The sequence below is a fragment of the Vidua macroura genome, chromosome 3 (genome assembly GCF_024509145.1).
Source record: "Vidua macroura isolate BioBank_ID:100142 chromosome 3, ASM2450914v1, whole genome shotgun sequence".
NCBI lineage: Eukaryota > Metazoa > Chordata > Aves > Passeriformes > Viduidae > Vidua > Vidua macroura.
The window spans coordinates 18,554,284-18,571,508 of NC_071573.1; the positions used below are offsets into that span (position 1 = coordinate 18,554,284).

The 17,225-nt window shown below is 41.1% G+C and overlaps 1 long non-coding RNA gene across 1 annotated transcript; it reads left to right on the plus strand.

Moving 5' to 3' along the window:
* Positions 1 to 1,778: 1,778 nt before the first annotated feature.
* Positions 1,779 to 16,325, plus strand: LOC128804651 (uncharacterized). Its single transcript, XR_008436141.1, has 3 exons — positions 1,779 to 2,387; positions 11,756 to 11,824; positions 16,057 to 16,325. It is a non-coding gene; the product is annotated as an uncharacterized LOC128804651 (long non-coding RNA).
* The last annotated feature ends 900 nt before the right edge of the window (positions 16,326 to 17,225 follow it).

The following is a 17,225-nucleotide window of genomic DNA, read 5'->3' on the forward strand; positions in this document are numbered from 1 at the left end:
CAGCATTCAAAATACCTGGGCTCCCCTGAGCCAGGGGCTTGAGTTCCAACAGGGCCATTCAACCAGCTATTCCCAGTTACCCTACTGCACTCCACGAATTTTCCTGTCTCTCATGCTTTAGATAAGACATCACATCCTGAAGCTGTGCCTGCTTTTTATGCCTACAACATATTTTGAAGCACTCTTGGTAAAATCTGGGTTTTCCCCAGTGATTCTCAGTAATATTTGCACCAGGAGTTATCCAAATATCTAACTGACAGGAATCCTAGACCTTCTGGGGAGTAAATTTTCTGGGGAGGTATTCAATAGATAAGATATTCTGCTATGTATATATCAATATTTACAATTTCTAGGACCAAATCTGGAGTGTTACCAAATAAGTGGAAGAAAATACACATATTTTGACAGTGCTATGTAAGCACTTTGGGCCTCATTTCTAATTTATAATGTGCTTTAGGATTAAAGGTGTCCTACAAATGTAAGATAATTATTAGTAACAGTATCTCTGCAAGTCCCAAATCAGTCAGCTAGGAGCAGATACAGGGTGTTCTGCATGTTTGTCAAACCAAACAGAACCACTATAGGGGAGTATTTCTTGTCTTTTATTAGGATGAAGCAGAGAAACAGTATGAACAAATATAATTAAAAATACCTTCTGGATTACATGTACCCTGATTGCTCTTGCAAGCCAGATATCAAATTCTGCACTGTTTTCTAGGGTTGATTTTTACTCTGTAGGTTTCATCTGATTTTACAGTTAGCATTACTTCAAGCTTATTGCATTTGTAACACAATACAAAATACAACACCATTAATTTAATTTTATTTACATTTCAGAGTTATTCAGCTGGAATAAATTGAACACAATTTGATTGAAACTGTCCTGCAGGACTGATTTTAGGCACATTCAGCAAGAGTGCTTTATAAATAATGGCAGCATTTAGTACACAAAAGACACCCTCTTGAACTGGAGGATTTGCAGGAGTTGTTATCCAATGAGGGAAAAGCAATAATGCCAAGCATAGGGCTAAGCTGAACACTTCTCTGGAGCCCTCTTTTAATTGCATGTGCCTTCAGAAGAGACCTTGGCTGGAGAGCATGATGACCACACACATATAGCTCCTGCAGAAAGGAGTTCCTAACTTGGGTGTTTCACTGGCACAAAAGCATCATCACTCTGTTAAACTCTTCAAGTGATGGAAAAGGAATGAGGAAGATCAATGTTTGTTCTGTAGTGGCCCTCAGAATTCCCAGTCAGTGACGAGGAAGCTGTGGTAAAGACACTTTGCAGAACCAAATAGGCCATCCCTACCTTCCAGGTGTATGTAAAGGGCAGCAGGTGCATCTGGGCACACAGGGCAGTGGGTTGTTTGGTTTGGGTCCTGTTTGTCAGTGTGATGGAGAGTGGCCACATCGCTGGCAAGCTTTTCATAGGCAACACAGTAAAAGAGTGTTTTCAACAGAGATTTGGAAAGATAATGAGGGTATTTTGCTGCTCTTTACCAAGATTCTTCTCAATAGCAGAAAAAAAAAAAAAAAAAAAAAAAAAAAAAAAAAAAAAAAAAAAAAAAAGCCCAGAAGTTGTTTCTATAAAAATATTAACAAGTGAGAAATAGAGACTGACAGAATGATGAGAAGGAGATGACATTGTCATAGCAAAGGAGAGTTCTTTGGCAGGGTGGGAAGGGGCTTGACAGAAAAGACAAATAGCTTGTGTTTGATGGAGTAAAGAAGAGGAATGTAGTAGAAAGGAGCAAAGAATGTGTAAAATCCTCAAACTGATGGATTAGGAGGATGATCTTTATAGCAGTATTTTGCAGGGATGTGCACAGACTGAAAATACACTTGGGAAGACCAAAGAGAAGGATGTTTCAGTAATCAAAATGCAAGACAATTGGATTTTAGCCAGGTTAGGTAAGGCCATTTGATGCTTTTTAATGGGAAGACTAGACTACTAGCAGCAACTTTCTTATCTTGCCTGGAAGTGAAAGGAAGAGTTTTGAATCAATTTCTCCCTCTGATTATCATTGGGTTTTGTTCCAAATTCTGACAGCCTGCAGCATTCATGAGACACTCCCATTCACATCTGTGGGAGGACATAGAATCATAGAATTGTTCAAGTTGGAAAATACCTTCAAGATCATCCATCAAGTCCAGCCATTAACCCAACACTGTGAAGTCCAACACTAAAGCATATCCTTAAGTGCCACATCTACACATCTTTCAAATAAGTTTAGGGATGATGACTCCGTCACTTCCTTCAAGCCTGTTCCAATGCTTGACAACCCGCTCAGTTAAGGTTGAAGGACCTTTGGGGTCCTGCCATCTCTCTGACTGAACTTGTGTAAGTCCTGACTGAGAGTTGGAAGATATTACTGTTAGGACAGGTAAGTGAAATTTGTTGGTGCTGATTTGGTGATGTCTAATAGGTGGGCACTCAAGGTCAATCCTTTTATGGAGCTAGCAGAAGAAAAAGGGAATTTTGTTTCAGACCACTGAGATTTTTGTGATCCTTCAGTGAGACATTTGATTATGAAGGAACAGAATTGCCATGCTATACCAAACAAATGGACCATATAGTTTAATAATCCTGCTGTGATAGGGCCTGTAGAAACAATTCAGATTAAGTACACGGAACCTAGCAGAAGACAAGTAGGGAATCACTTGCCAAAAGGGGAAGCTTCTTTTTAATTCTTATCAGTTAGCAACTAGCCTAGGCCCTGAAGCAAGAGGGATTCCATAACAAAAGAAAATATGTATTCTATTTAATTAGAATATCCCTAATTACATTATCCATATAAATATCTAATCCCTTTATTTAAATCCTACTAATCTCTTAGGCTTAATGTTATCTTATGGGAACGAGCTAATTAGGCATTGTATAAAATGTATTTCCTTTTAACAGTTTTATATTTGTTGCCTTATATTTCCATAACATTTAATAATATAACATTTCTTATATTTTTCCCTTGTCCTTGTATTCTGGGAGCATGAATGCTATTTCTCCCTATTTCTCCTTCTTTCTACTACTCACATTTTTCACATCCCAGTGAGGGACCTCCTCTCTGATGTACAACTTCCAGTGTTTCCAGATGTTTCCCAGTCAAACACCACATTCAGATTGCTTTGCAATTTCTGCCTCTTGTATCTGAGAGCCTTATTTGCTGTCTTTACCAAACAGAAACCAGAGCAGGGAAAAAGGATTGTGCCATTGATCCAATTGAAGGCATTACCATGACTGCAGGCTGGTTTGGCCAATAGTCTGACTAGACTGGCATTATCTGCAAATTTGAGCACCCCATTATGCCTTGAACAGGAGAGTCCACTGTTTTCTGAGGCATTACAATTTCTGGAAAACCCTGCAAGTGCCTGGGTGCTCTCTACCACCACTTCCAGAGGCACTGTTCTACACCTGCTCATGCAGGATGCCTCTGCCATTGCTCCAAACAGTTAAATAGTAGCCATGGCAGGGATTAAGGAGGCACCTTGCTGCCAATCTTCACCAACTTTAAAACAGAATGCTTATTCCTATGCTTTGTTTCCAACCCTTTTGCAGATGATTGATGCTTCTCCCTCTCACCTTTTACCAACCTTGCCTTTTTAACAGCATCTTTGTGGGGAAGTTGATACATGTTTTTAAATGACCAAATAAAATCTGACAATTTGTTCACATCCTGTACAACCCTGCAGTGGTACTGGAGTCATGATAGTAAAGCTTAGTTCTTGCTAGACTATAAAGAGCCTGCATGGAGCAAAATATAGAAATTGTGAAGGATTTCTATATTCTGGATTCAGTACAATATTTCTTCTGGCACTCATCCAAGCTTCTCCACATTGATTTTTTTTTCACTCGGAGCTTATACAGGAAGCCAAAAAACCTTTACATTGAACCCAGAAGTAAACTGATCACAAGCCAAAGATAAGTCCTCTCTCTGCAGCTATGTGAACCATTATAGCAGCATTTATTGAGTGCCTTTATTTTTCTGGTTTTAATCTGCACAGTGCTGACAGCTCCAGAAAGATCTTTCTTAATGGACTTCAATAGTGATGCAGTGCTAAACTTATATATAGCACCTGCCACACCAAGGCATCCCAGTAGACTTCTCAAATAATAGAGTTTAAAGCTTCTGCTTTCATAAGCCAAAGGCAAGGCTCAAGAGAACAAAATTAGGTTTAGCTTTTAAAATATTGACAAATTTGACATTATTAATTTCAAGAGGTGAATTCATCACTGCTGGAATTGATTGCAAGGGAGAAACTAGGGAAGGATCAGCAGAGACAGCAATCAGTATTGGTCAGGTCACAGCCACACACCTGCATGGGAATCCAGGAATGAAAACCTTTGTTCAATGTGCAGCAATTGCATGTTTACAGCTGTTTAACTCACTGCAATTAAAATCAGTCATCCAGAAAAGCAACAAGAAGTATGAAGTCAGACTTGCTGCATGTTATTTTGAGCGTTCATGCAGTACCATCTATGCAATGGTCTCAAGGCATTCAACAGCTTTCTCTTTGAGAGCAAAAGCATTAAAGGTATTGCAAACCAAGACATAAAGACATAAAGATCAAGTGATCTGTGGCAATTAATTCATAGTAGTACCAATAGCAGAAACTCAGGAACTCAGGTTCTCAGATTCCCCATCTATCACTTAGTCAATAAAGCTTCCTGAAACTCCAAGAGATCAATGTGTCCCATGAATGACTTCTCTTCCACTTTGGTCCTAATCCTAAGAATGGATGTATAGGTGTTATTAAGGCTAAGATAGCATTAATAATAGAAGCTTTTAACTGGTATAAAGGAGGTGTCATTTTCTTTCATCAGTAGGATCTCATGCTTTGAAAGACAAGAAAGCAGGAGAAGAACCAGATCTTGTGTTTTCTGAGCAGACCAGTCTTTCAGGAATAAATTAAACATGTCAGAAACAATTTGCAGACCACCTGAAGAAAGAATACAAGGAGATACTGAAATGTTTAGAACATTTATAAACACATTTAAACAGATCCTGGTAAAAGATTTTACCTCATTTCAACAAAATAGGAAACTTATTTCCTAGCTGTCTGCATGAGCTGATGGAAACTGCTTCTGAAAGATGACTACAAAGTTCAAGACAGGTCACACTTTCCAGCAGGAAATAGGGCACATGCTTACTTAGTGTTACAACTAATATATACTTATTTTTGGTTCCATATCTTTCAAAGTTAAATGCATCTTCAATTGATTACGGGCATTTTCTTATTCTCAAGTTACTTATCACATGTCTAATAAATCTGTAAGCACCAATCAGTGCATCAAGCTACAAGCTCCCATTTGAAACTCTTGAAATATTTTTTTATAATGGCAATAAATGTTTTTGATTCAGACAGCATAAGTAACTGCATCTTACTGATATTATGCAGAACTGAGCTTGGAATAAGGCATTTTTATTTCTCTGCTGTAATATTGTCCTACATGATTTTCAAACCATTCTCAGACATTTTGCTGCCAGGCAAAAGGTGACATGTAAAATCAGCTACTGGAAGAAAATGGTATGACTGGGCAAAACATATTCACAAAAAAAAGGCAGAAAGAGCTCTTCTCTGAAAGAGAAAGTATATAACCAAACTCAATGAAAAAAATTGTCTGGGGAATCAAACTATTCTTATCATCCCATATGGGAGCTCCATTCTTCCCCAAGGTCATTTGCACATTCTGCCTCTTATGAAGTTCATTTACAATCTTTTTCTGAATGCTTATTGAAGGTGTGAAGAGGAAAATATCTCTGACTGAGATATGTCTAGCTAGGAACCAATTCGCACCTTTCACCTAATCCACAAATTTGCAGCATCACATCTTTACACATATGGGCAGAGCATTTGATTGTGGAAACCAAAATGCTAACTTGGTGCCCTTGGGCTCTCCTACTTCTTTTTTTTTTTTTTTTTGCTGTCGGGACAATACAGCTGGGTAAGTGAGATAACAAATATCAAAGGCCCAGTTCAGTCACTTTATGAAAATATGGGAGTACTGTCAGTGCTACCCAATGAAGAAGGTACATCTTTGGATTAAACAGATCCAAAATATGAAGTATTAGTGGATTTGGATGAGAAAATGATGAAGAAATATGTCATCCCAAATGCCTACACCCCACAAAGATACAGTATAAAACATGAGGCACAGTCAAGCTCCCCTTGGTTCATGCATTAGCCTGCATGAGCTGGGAAAGAGGCAGTATAAGAAAAGGTATGCTACCTTTCATATCCAAAGCTGGGCCAAATAGTCATCAAGAAGCAGTTGATGCTGGTACTGATAAAGGAGGAGATCAGTCTAGGCTGGATCATGGAGCAAAGGATCAGACAGCAAAGGGAACAAAGAATACTCAGTAGTATTATATAGGGATGATAATGTATAATAGGGTGGCCCTTCCTGAGAGACACTGCCCCCCAGGCAGTGAGTTTGGTGGGGGACTGAGAAGCAGCTTTAGCACCTTGCAGGAAGGAGAACAAATGATCACAGCTTTTTGCTAGGTTTTGTCCAGGGTTGGCATGGCATGGGACAACAAGAGAGGGGAAAGGAAGTTTAATAAATGCATACTTTAGCCTGGGGCTTTTAGTGGTTTTGTACCTGTAGAGGATTTTATGTGTTTCATTCAGGAGCCCAGTACTTCTGGGCACTGTCACAACATAAACTACATAGGCAGTTCTGCCTTGATAAAGTTACCAGCCAGGAACAGGGAGCCAGAACAGATCAATATATAATTTGGGAGTCATCGGCAAACCACCTGCTTAACCAACGTCTAGCAGCCTGTCACCAGAAATAGAATACAGGAGACTAACATGGGTGTAAGAGATTCTGCAGTAAATAATTATGGATTAAGCTACAGCTAACTACTGGTAGTTTGTCTCTCATCCATTTTTGTACTGCCTTACCTATGGCTGCTGTCCTCATGCATTTTACTTCAACCTCCAGAAAAAGAGAAAGCTAGACATAGACCTTTTACAGGGGTATAAATGAGAGCCTAGGTTTCAGTGTAAGCTGAACCCAAACTGGACAGAGTTGAAACCTAGACAGCAGAGTTTAATTTTAGTAGTCCTTCAATGCCATCACATCTCCTAAGCCTGTATTTTCCAGACTCTCTATTGCCCCTCCTTTTCCTCCAGCTTAAGAAACCACCTGCTTGTTCTAGCAAAGATGAAACCTAAAATATCACAACATTCTCCATTGCTTCACTGCTCAGATCTCTTCAACAGCCTGAAAAGACACTACCTGAATGGACTACTAGCTGGGCTGTGTGCTCAGTCCTGGGTGCTCACTTGTGAGAGAAGGAGAAACAATGTGGTTTGGGTAAGCACACTGACACCTGGTTGGGTGTCATGACACAGATGAAATCAGACATGGGAAGATGGTAAAATAAAAGGTCGGGAAGATGTATGTCCTGCTTTGGGGCAGGTTAAACACAATTAGACCACTTCACTATCTGCTTTACAAGGCAATGTACCACAACAGCAAGAGCTGCCATTAAGCTGTCCCAGAGCAAGGTGACTGACAAGGCACACCGACAAGTGTTGATACAGGATCAAAGCAGAGAGAGCAGAGTCCTTGTGAGAGCCCTTGGCATCAGGGGGACCAAGAAAACAAGAATAGACCTTGGGACAGATTGTGTGATTAAGTGGAGCTGGAAATAATTGTGTTTTAAAGACCTCCTGGGGAATGGGCTCAGAATAAACGCAGCAGCAGAGCTGGATCTGTAGCTATGTATAAAGCAACTGATGCATTTTTCAGCATAAGACAGGAAATAGAGAACCATGGTCTACGTGAGTTCATTTCTGTTGAGCAGGTGAGTGTGCTGTTAACCAGATGTGCTGATACCAGTGATGCAACGTTGTCCCACACAGGCCCTTACAGGTCCCAGGGTTATACTGAATGAAAACATTGACAGGAATACTAGTCTCCAAAGGTTATTGTTCACAGCCTGCTATTTGGAAATAATGCAGAAAGCTGGAGAAGAAATAATTTTTAACCATCTTCTGGTTCAACACTGCCTGACTGGGTGACTGGGTGTCTCTTTCTTTTTTTTTTTTTTTTTTTTTTTTTTTTTATCAGAGGGAAGACTTGCTACAAGCTCTGATATTCACAAGTAGGATGAATGTCCAACAGCTGCCAGCTAGCTCTCTCTATTCAGTCTTGTGATGATCAGTCAACAGGTGCTGAAATCTGTTGCCCATGCATGTGTACAAACTAGTAAAGCTTTTAACTCCATAGTGGAGAAGTCTCCTGATCTCACAGATGTTATGCAGATGCACTGTGTTGCAGTAAAGATGAGCTGCTTCCAGTGGGTTTTGCTAGCAGCATGGCCATGCCTTCAGTGCACCAGATGTGTCTACTAGCAGCAGCTCAGAATATAAAAACCACTGGATCCCAGGTATTTAGATTTCAGCATTTAACTTCTGTGACCTTTTGAGAACAATGCAGTCTGCTTTTCTTTAAAAAGAGATACCCAGCTTTCAGTTTCAGCAGTACAGCCTCCCTTGCCTGGTTGCTGGAGCCCTTTCACCCAGGGCCACCAAGGGCCAGGTGAACGAGCCCGAGTGTGAGAGCAGCTATCGCGCCCTCTGCAGGAAATCAGCATTGCCATAAAGTGCTGGAGCAGAAGTGAGAGAGTCACGGTGTGTGGCCTTCTGCAAGTAGGGAGATGATGGGCCCATCCCAGAAATGCAGAGAGGCACCTCTGAGAGGGAGTAATGGCTATCAACACCTACTCCCTATCATGCTCCGGAAGGATTTGTGACACCTTTTGATCCCAGAAGTGAATGAGTTTCCTTGGTAATCAATGTCGGTAACAACAGTACTTCACTAATAAGCACAGGCAGCTCACACCTCAGAGCTGTTGTCTATAAATTGCCTTCAAAATGTAGTAGAAATTCCTGAATAGGGTTTTTCAATATTTTCTTTGACCAGAGCAGCAGAAAGCTTTCTTCCCTAGTGAAATGATTAGGGCTGGGCTGATACAGTCTTAATCCAGCCTTGACTATGGATAATAGAATTGGAAAACAAAGCAGTTTGTCCCAGATCCCATTTTGAGGTGTTGAACTGTCACATTTTTTCAGAAATAGAAGTCATTACAGACAAAGCCACTCTGACAGCTTTTCCCTTGGTCTTCTTAAACCTCTCATGTTAACCACTGCTGGGGGGGTTAATAAAGAAATTAATAAACTCAGCAGGTAATACAAGTGACAGTCCCGGCAACGCAGACAAGCTTCAGGAGGCTAATTGTGACAGTAAGGGCTGGAGGATTCCTGCTCAGATGTCTCTCAGTTTTTGTATTGCTTGCTAAGACCTCGCTGATAACTTTCTCTTTCCTATCCTTCTTTCTCCATTGCTATGGTTTCTGCCTGTGGTATTTCACTCAACTATTTTCAGCTTGTTAACCATTGACCTGCCCCATGTTCCACCTCTTCCTGTCAGCAGCCTTCAAGATGTACCCTGTAAGCTGTTCTTCTGTTGAAAAGTTGTCTGCAAAATGCAATAATCTTCCTGAAACCGATATGCAAATCTTAACAGTGATTTATTCCTTCTCTCCTGCATGCATAGTTTTGACATACAGGATCACCCAGTGTTTCATTCCTGTGCCAGTATTCAGCTCCACACCTGAGTATAGGCATTTGCACTGGTCTTCTAGCCAAACTCTTACTCCACTCACACCCTCAATTTATCCTACAATCCACACATTTGGAGCCCATACAGGCCGCACTCACTGCTGAAGCTGAAGATGCGTTTGACTCGCTGGAACGGTAAGCTGACCTTTAGAAAGTGAAGAAGCTGTGGTGAGCCCATTTCCATCTCCTCTCCCCACTCCGAGACCTCTACCACCCTCGCCCATACACAAACACTGACAGCCACTTTCCCTCCCACCTGCTCCTGAGAAATCATCCCTCTCACAGCAACTGTGTGACTCTGGGGCAACCAACGTACTTGAAATGAAGCTATGAAATCTGGGATGGAGAGTCCCAAAGACTTTGGGACAAGGCTTGCCATGCCTGCTGCTCTGGGTAGGAAAAGGATGGCTGCTCCTTGTACTATGAGGAGATAGCATCTCCCTGCCTCCACCCAGCAGTGGTGCCACACCATGCAGACCATTCCTCTGCTGGTACCATCAACAGAGCTGTGCAGGAGCGAAGTAAGGTTCATCAGCTGGAGTTTCCCAGCTGCTCTCACTGGAGCTTGTGGTCATGAAGTTCAGGTGCTGCAGCCTGTCTCTCATCCAGTCTGCTCTCCACTTTCTGTCCCAACTACAATGTTGTACAGATCAATTTCTTTCTCTTGCAGCTGGGCCAAGGTTTGTCACTATGGCTGGTATCTTGTCAGAAGCATCTCCCTAACTACTGCTTCACTCCCAGATTCTGAAAATTCAAAGCCTCAGCATTCTCCTTACCTTCAATGAGCACCATTTCCTCGCTCTCTGGCAAATACTCCAGCTCCTCCAAACTGGAGTAGCAGTTCTGCCCTTCGGGTAAAAGACTCCTTCAGATCTCAGTGTTTTCAGCCCAGGGAGAGGAGAATAGAGTAGAGCACGCTGCCCCAGGTACGTTACTGCAAGAGGCAGGACAGGATTCTCCAGCAACCCCTCACCAATTCACCTCCTCCTCAAGTATCTGTTCAAGGCCAGTGGCTGCTGTTCTGGCCTGGGGAGCACTAAGCTGGTCAGGGCCATCACCTCCTCCAACCTTTCCTGCCTCTATTTTGCCATCAACTTGATGTGACAGGCAGAGTGTGAAGCACGTGGGGCTCTCTGGAGGTGTGACTCCCCACCTAGTGACACACACAGAAGGTGACACACTTAACAGGATGGGCAAAAGGTTTGAGGACCACCACAAGCACTGGTCAGCCCAGTAGATGCTGCTGTATGGTGTGATAGCTGTGGTTGGCTGCACAGTGTTCCTGCAAGTCTAGGAGTCTGCCCAGTCATTTCCAGCCCACAGCTGGAGAAATGCATCTCAGAGGAACAGCAAGGGAACTGAGCACAAATGTGGTAGCTCAGTTATATGGCATAAAGGAAAGCTGTCAGTGTGCACACAGCAGGGGAAACTGTGCCATGGGTACAACTGTTAACACTTTAAACTTGTTTTATAACAGCATCAGACAAATTTGAAACAGCTGCTCTACATGCTCTTCATTTCCAGTTGCAATGTATTTTTTTTTTTACTTGCTGTAAAAGAAATTGGTGCTGCTGCTGTTTACAAAATTACCCAAGCAGCACTTATGACTTCTAACTTCTGATCTTGCTGTGATCACATGGATACCAATAACGGCAGGATCAGGGTTTGTTCTGCTAACGTTGGTGCCACAGCCCTGAAAAAGCTAAATGCTGGATACGTTATGGAGTGGAGCAGGCAGGAGCAGCAAGGGAGAACTGTCAGCTCTCATTTCACATTCTCTAAGACCTTTTGTCATTGAACTACCAAATACTTTCTCATGACGCCAAGCAATTAAGCCTCCCTGACACTGGAGTGTTTATGAGGGAATTACTGCTCATCTCAGCCGTGCTCAGAAACACCAGGTCAGAAGTCAGAGAATTAATAAACCTATTGAGGTGCCAAGAAATATGTTCAGTTGCCACATCCCTAGGGCTGACATCTTCAAAGCAGCGGAGGAAAGAGCAGAAATAACTTATATTCAAACAGATTACCAGGGGCAGACACCTTCCAATCTAATGAAGGTGAACTTGTTCATATTTATACAAGAGGAGAGTTTTATAATGCTTCTTTATCTGTGTTGCAGTAGGACCCAGAAGACATAAGTGCAGACAAGATCCCGTTGCACAAGGCATAATGAAAATCCTGAAGACAGGTAAAGAGAAGAAATAGAAAAATATTACTAATATTCTACCATTCCATTTAACCATATTCTTTTGGCCTAAGCTGCTTTTTCAAATGGAAGGACATGTATAGTGCTTTATTAATTTTTATCCCTGCAATTTATAAACCAAGTAACTGCAGCAAAGATGATTTGAGATACCACTGTTAAGCAAACCTGGATGCTGTGACAGAGGAAGGAGGTCCTGGTAGGTGCTTATAGGAGCACCCAAGGCAAGTTCTGCAAGACGGCAGAGTCTCTGCATTGGTTGCTATATTGGGAGTTGAGCAATGTGAATGCTATTACTAGATCTGCAGGTGCCTTCTTGTGTGACCTGAGGCAGCTTGTTTCACTTTCCAAAGCTGCTTTCCTCCTGGTAAAATTGCTGTCACAATGCTTACCTTTTTTTTTTATTTTTTTCTTTTTAAGAAGTACTGGAGACCATTTGCTAAAAAGAACATTCAAAGGCTAAGAATGGTCTTTGCTGAGTCTGCCATCCAGCACCAGGAAATGCCTAGCACAAATTCAGCATCATTACAGATTCATAAGTCTCATGGTTTCTAATAATAATGAAAGTGTCACTTATATAGAACATAGAACCATTGCATCATTTAGGTTGGGAAAGACCTTTAAGATCATTGTGTTCAACCGTTAACCCAGCACTGCTGCTAAGCCATGTCCCAAAGTACCACATCTACATGTCTTTTAACATCTGCAGGTTTATTTTTGTGTGAGTGATTTCAGTATTACTTGCTGCCACCATACTGTGTGAGGTCACTACTCAATTTTGTTTTCTAGGCATCCTTACTCCTTCTACAAAATCATGTCTAATATTCTGATTTTTTATTTGAAATACATTATCTGGCATTTTTAGACTAGCCTAGAATATTTGTTTAATTGCACCCCAATTTTTCCATCTATGCTTTTTTTCCAAGTGCCCTAGATTACATAAGGGGTAGGAAGGGGAAGAAATACATGTGTGAAAAAAACAGAAGTATTATTAATTACCTCTGGGTTAGTCATAATAATGCAAATTTCAACTGGTTAAGAATTTTCCCTTTAACCTTGGACCTTCCATCCAGCCATTAATTGCAAAGAAAGGGCACTCTCTTAGTCACAGTAATAGCAACAGCAGCAGATTTTCATTTCTAAAAACACCATCCAGTAAAGACTCCTTTACCAGAGTGCCCATGAGATTACTGTTTCCTTTTGAGAAAATGAAACTGAGGCACAGAGAGACTTAAAATAACCAGAAGAATGTTGAAGTCCCAACTCCAAATTCTTTGTTGTAACTATTTAAGCCTGTCCTTTAGTTTTCAAGTTTATGTTTTATGTTTTAAAAAGACGCAGCTACAAAAACCTAATCTGCATGACTCATAAATTGATAATTCATGGCTGGTAATTTTTTTTTGCTTTGTCAACACAAGCAATGTTGAGAGCCAAGATGAGCTCAGCTTGCTTTCTTTAATCTGGAGACTTCCTTCAAGCAGCAAAGAAACTGAGTTGGATTCATTGAGGCCAAGCCAGAGGCTAAGGTGCGGGCACTTCTCTCTTCAGACAGCTTGCACTGACACCTAACTTAAACTAAATGAATAAGCAAATGCTGAGGATTCAGCTGGATCACACCCTGCCAGGCCAGGTGCATACAAAACCCAAGGTATGTGTTTCAAATGGAGAAAATTAGGTGAGCTATGCACTGAAGAGCAGGCACTTGCAAGCCTGGCAGCCTCAGTCCTATTCAGCCAGCCTTTGGCACGGATCAGTCACTTTTCCGGGGTCAGATCTATGTTGCTGACTTGCTGCAGGTTAATGCCTTCGTGGTCTGCAGTCTGTGCCCTGGGCTCTAGTGAATCATCATAATTGTTCACTTTTATTGTTTGCTATGGCTAGAGCTCAGACATGTCCTCTCCACTGCCCTTTTCCACATGCTCATTTTATTTCGCAGTCTCAGTACAAGTTTTAACAAGAATGATCTTCCAAAAGAAAAGACTTCACTAAGAATATCTGCCTACTGAAGAGGAATTAAAAAGTGGTGATTATTTCAATCAGTTCAAGAGTCTCTCAAAAAGACTGGCATCACGAGTCACTTTTATCATTTCACAGTAATTTAGATCTCAAGATGATAAGGAAGATGTACAGTACTTGTGACATTCTCCACCTGCTCCACTTCATGGTTGTGCACATGTATTTCAGTCAGGCAGTCATGTTTATAGTAAAATAAACCACCCCCAAATGTTCTGATTATATACAGGTACAACTTTTTCTAGCACAGTGAGAAAAAAAAAGGGAGCTCATGAGAAACAATGGTATTTAATTGATGCTTCTAAATTTGGTGGAGTTGTGCCTCCTGATCCTGTGAGGTCTATTACCTCATCTAGTCCTGCAATGGGGTCCTGCTGAGAATAAGCTAGAAATGAACCTTGGTGAGAGGTTAAAATCAGACTTCACCATGACAATATGTTCTGCAAATGTCCTAAGCATTTATCTCCTTAGAGACATCTGTTTCTATTTTTTACTAAATTCTGTGTGTCCTGCTAGCAAATACCTTCTATTTTTGGTGACATTTTTAAGTAAGAATGTATGATTATAATCTCTCCCCAAATGGCCAGACAGTAAACATTAGATTTTTCAAGTACTTCAGCATCTGCAGCCTGTATTTTGGCTGCTTTTCTCTGTATTCTCTGAATTGTCTGCAAAAATATGCCTGGAGAATAGCTGCAGGGTCACTCATTAAAAAGGATTAGCACCTTCCCATTTCTTTCATGCATTCAGATACACAGAACTAAAATTGCACGAGCTCTTTCTCTTGTTATGTACTTAAACTGTTGCTCACTATTCCAGGCATCACTCTTCTCCCAAATTACCTTCCCATCATTCAGGAGGTTTTTCTTCCCACCTAATGCATGTTTACAATGCATATTTGCTTCCAAAGGCAGAAGCATGCTGGACCATTTGTATCTGGACCATTTGATAACTTCCTGCATATGAATATTCCCAGTCCTGGAACCAACTAATATGCTACCTATCCCTCTATGTATTTCCTAAGTGCTGTTCATCCATTTGTCTGTGGATGTTTGTACATTATTGAGATTGTACATTATTGTACATTCAGGGCCTGAGCTCTGGATCAAAAAAACCAGAGAAAATGTCAGCACTGAAACTCTTCAGGGGCCAGAGGCCTGGCTCTAAGTGGAGATTTGTTGGAGGTTGGATCTGAATGGAGGATGCAATGCCCTGTTCATGACAGCATTAATTTTAGATCAGCTGAACCAGTTTTCTCCTTGCCAGCCTCTAAAGAAGCATACAGTCTCTCAGCCGTACTTCCCTTTGCTGCCACATTTCAACACAAAAACACTTTCTGGTGGTTGCAAATGGATGGATGTGATTAGCAGACACATGACACAAATCAAAAGATTAAAGCGTTTAGAAAAGCAGGTACAGATTAACATACTGAATTTTCAGGAAACAATGCTGAACTGATACATTGGTAATTTTCTGTTGTTTAGACAAAGTAGGAAATATCACAAATATATAAAACCAGTGTTGCAAAGGTCATATTTAAAAATAAAAAAGGCCAAATGCATCATTACAAACATGGCATGAAATCAAAGCACATGCTCCCCTCTTCTGGATTCCATAGTATTCAACTGCACTATAATCCTGAAACCTATCATGTGTGTGTCCCTGAGATTATTTTTCCTCAGAGCATTAGTGGCAGCCAGAGTTAGTTGTTTGTGTATTTTCACTGGCAGTATGCTTAATAAATGTTTGCTCTGTGTAACAGCATCATCCCTCAATTCATGCTTTTCTTGTGTTTAACTTTGGAGTGAAGTACCACACCCTTGCAGGGTTTTTAAAAATCTGAACTACTTGGAAAACTGGAATTTTGACATAATCCCAACATCACTTTACAAAATTATAGAATGGCCTGGGTTGGAAGGGACTTAAAGAGAGATCATCTAATTCCAACCCTCCTGCCACGGGCAGGGACACATTCCACTAGACCAAGCTGCTCAGAGCCCCATCCAAGCTGGCCTCGAACACTCTCAGTGATGGAGCATCCACAGTTTTTCTAGGCAACTTAGTGTTCCAGTGGCACACTACTCTCACAGTTAAATATTTTTTTCCTACTATCTAATCTAAATCTACTCTCTGTCAGTTTAAAGCCATTGCCCCTTGTCCTTGTCCCTACATGGCCATGTAAATAGACTCCATCTTTATTCTAGGCTCCCTTCAGGTGATGAAAGCCAAGGTTTATTTGAAGTGACGCAGGAGGACTGAGCAGAAAGACTGCTTCTGCACAACATCTGTAATAGCTGAAACTCAGTATGAGCTTACTTTAATAGCAATTATAGACATAAAGCCAATTAGATCATCTTTAAGAAGCCACTCCTTATCTGAGGGGAGTTTACAGCCTCTGGTAGTAGTGCAGATAACCAGCTCAAAAGAGACCATTTCAGTTTCCAGCTGACTTAGTGGCTTAAAGGGCTGAGTTAACAAGGCCAAGGCTTTTTTTTTTTTTTTTTTTTTTTTTTTTTTTCATGTACTTGCTTCTCTTGGTACCCTCAGCAGTGTTGCCTCAGCAGCTCAGCTTTGTCCTCAGAGAGCTTGGCCAAAGGACAGCCCTGGTGCTGTTCAGTACACAGGCTAGTCTGCAGCCACAGACACTTCAGAGAGGGCAGAGAGTTTCATCAGTTGGGAGTCAGGCAACCCCAGACTGGAATGGTTTGAAAAAATCGCCACCATTAGTAAACTGTCGCAAACCAGCCTTTTCACAAGAAGTCTTGTTTACATGGTTTCAATTAAGTTCCAACTTTTTATTAAAAAGTTTTAAGCATGTGTGTATATGTACTTCATTATTGGTTTTTTTTTCTGTCATGAATTAATTTGATAGAAGATGCTTTAGGAAGCTTAATACCAAAGCCATAATATCTTTGTCAGAATTAACTAGCTGTTCACAAAGATTCACATACTCTGAACTTTATTAAGAATGTTTATTATTTTCAAAGTTTAATAACCTGATTTTAAGTACAAAGCAAAAATCAAAGTATAAGACAGGCAACAACAGTCAGGAATAGATCAAAATTCCCCCTTCATTAATGCCACACCAGTATTTATCCACACATTTCCCAGTCAGATCTGAAATTTCTATCGGGGTCGGGGGGGGTGTGGGGGTGGTTAGCACTATTTCCATTTCACAGACAAAACCAAGGTACAGAGAGTGCAAGGCTATAACTGGCTCAATACTATTGGCTAAACAAGTACCAGAAGTACAATCCCCATTACTCAGCCCTCAAGTCCAGGTACTGGAAATTCCCCTCTCCTTTCCTGTCCGTCAAAGGGCGGCAGCCAGTAATGACCGTGCCAGCTGTGCTCTTCCCTCCCTGCCGTACCT